This window comes from Oncorhynchus kisutch, unplaced genomic scaffold (genome assembly GCF_002021735.2).
Source record: "Oncorhynchus kisutch isolate 150728-3 unplaced genomic scaffold, Okis_V2 scaffold4072, whole genome shotgun sequence".
NCBI classification, from domain to species: domain Eukaryota; kingdom Metazoa; phylum Chordata; class Actinopteri; order Salmoniformes; family Salmonidae; genus Oncorhynchus; species Oncorhynchus kisutch.
Window position 1 is genome coordinate 347,501 of NW_022266017.1, and position 2,578 is coordinate 350,078.

The 2,578-nt window shown below is 43.8% G+C and overlaps 1 protein-coding gene across 1 annotated transcript in view; it reads right to left on the reverse strand.

Moving 5' to 3' along the window:
* LOC109879899 (serine/threonine-protein kinase LMTK1) overlaps positions 1-104 on the reverse strand; it is a 59,712-nt gene extending 59,608 nt beyond the window's left edge. The window contains exon 1 of the mRNA XM_031822132.1: positions 1-104. This exon is cut by the window's left edge and continues 50 nt beyond it. The gene's annotated coding sequence lies outside the window, so the exon portion shown is untranslated.
* Positions 105-2,578: the final 2,474 nt, after the last annotated feature.

Sequence of the window (2,578 nt, forward strand, 5' to 3'; positions counted from 1 at the left end):
AGACGAAGGTGAAGAGCCCAGAGAAGGAAACAGCCACCACTGCCAGAGACGACGGCCACGACAGCTCACTCAGTGGAGCGCCATCTACAGAACAGGAAGAGATACCGCGGTTAATAACAACAACAATTACATTTACATTTAAGTCATTTAGCAGTTAGTGTATTTACACAACAACAACAACAAGGAAGTAAGCAGTAACAGGATGTAGTATAGACTTCCCAGTGGTATACTGGAGGTTATAGGTCTTCTACCCACTTCCACTGGTCATTGTCTGTACTCACTTCTTAATCCCCACTGATACGTATCAAAGTATTATAGTGGAGGTATACAACTTGTCAATGATGCAGCACAATAGAGAAACCACATACAAAGTAGCCCACAATGCAAAGCACATTAAATATTTAGCTTATCCAATCGCATGTGAATAAATGCAAATGTGATTTTTTAAAACAGCCAATAAAGAAATAATGTGCACGAGAACAGCATCTGAAATGGCTCTGATTGGCTGGTCATTCAGAACGTTACTTGCTTCAATCATAGATTTTAGCTTGGCGGCGCCTTGGCTATTTTCCTGAAATGGAAACTTAATTCTTGTACTTCTCAAATGAACTATGAAGCGAACACATCAAACAACGTTGTCAACTGTCCAAACTAATGCAAGTAGTGGAGTAGCAGACATTTTGGACAACGAGCGGGAAAATAATGACTTCCCCTGCTCGTGTTCCCTCCTCAGAGCCCATGATGAGTGTCAGTGCTCTCTCCTCAGGAGCCCATGATGAGTGTCAGTGCTCCCTCCTCAGAGCCCATGATGAGTGTCAGTGCTCTCTCCTCAGGAGCCCATGATGACAGTATCAGTGCTCTCTCCTCAGGAGCCCATGATGAGTGTCAGTGCTCTCTCCTGAGGAGCCCATGATGAGTGTCAGTGCTCCCTCCTCAGAGCCCATGATGAGTGTCAGTGCTCTCTCCTCAGAGCCCATGATGACAGTATCAGTGTTCTCTCCTCAGGAGCCCAGGTAAGAAGATTTAGGTTGTAGTTATTATAGGGATTATAGGACTATTTCTCTCTATACCATTTGGATTTCATATACCTTTGACTATTGGATATTCTTATAGGCACTTTAGTATTGCCAGTGTAACAGTATAGCTTCCGTCCCTCTCCTCGCCCTACCTGGGCTCGAACCAGAAACACATCGACAACGGCCACACTCGAAGCATCGTTACCCATCACTCCACAAACCTCGCGGGAACAAGGGGAACAACTACTTCAAGGTCTCAGAGTGAGTGACGTCACCGATTGAAACGCTATTAGCGCGCACCCCGCTAACTAGCTAGCCATTTCACATCGGTTACACCAGCCTAATCTCAGGAGTTGATAGGCCTGAAGTCAAAAACACACAATGCTTGAAGCACAGCGAAGATCTGCTGGCAAACGCACGAAAGTGCTGTTTGAATGAATACTTAGGAGCCTGCTGCTGCCTACCAAGGCTCAGTCAGACTGCTCTATCAAATATCAAATCATAGACTTCATTATAACATAATAACACACAGAAATATGAGCCTTCGGTCATTAATATGGTCAAATCCAAAAAACTAAACGTTTATTCTTTCAGTGAGATACGGAACCGTTCCGTATGTTATCCAACGGGTGGCATCCCTAAGTCTAGATATTGCTGTTAGATTGTACAACCTTCAATGTTTATGTCATAATTACGTAACATTTTGGCAAATTAGTTTGCAATGAGCCAGGCGTCCCAAACTGTTGCATATACCCTGACTCTGCGTGTAATGAACGCAAGAGAAGTGACACCATTTCCGTAGTTTAATATGGCCTGCACCGCATCGATTATATGCAACGCAGGACAAGCTAGATAAACTAGTAATATCATCAACCATGTGTAGTTAACTAGTGATTATGTTAAAATTTATTGTTTTTTAAAAGATACGTTTAATGCTAGCTAGCACCTTACCTTGGCTCCTTGCTGCACTCGCATAACAGGTAGTCAGCCTGCCACGCAGTCTCCTCGTGGAGTGCAATGTAATCGGGCATGATCGGTGTCCAAAATGTCAATTACCGATTGTTATGAAAACTTCAAACAGGCCCTAATTAATCGTCCATTTCGATTAATCGGTCGACCTCTACAGGGCCCATAGGGGAACAGGGCCCATAGTGGAACAGGGCCCATAGTGGAACAGGGGCCATAGGGGAACAGGACCCATAAGGGAACAGGGCCCATAGGGGAACAGGGATTGGGATGCAGATCTAATATGGAGGCAGCAGTGTAGAGTAGGAGCAGCAGGGACTCACACAGGAAATAAATAGTGAAAACATGATGAAACGGACTTAATGAAAGTGTAATCTACTTTATATTACTGCAATCAGATCAGCAGCATAAAGATATACCACAGACTGTTTCCTCTGACTGCCTCACAACATGTGTTATACTGTCCACTATTAAGTACAGTAGAGTATACATGAATGGTACAGAAAGGGAGTCAATTAAATACAGCAAACGTACTAGTATTTTACAGGTACATTGTGTGAGAGGAAGAGAGAGAGATGGAAAGAGGAGAGGAAGAG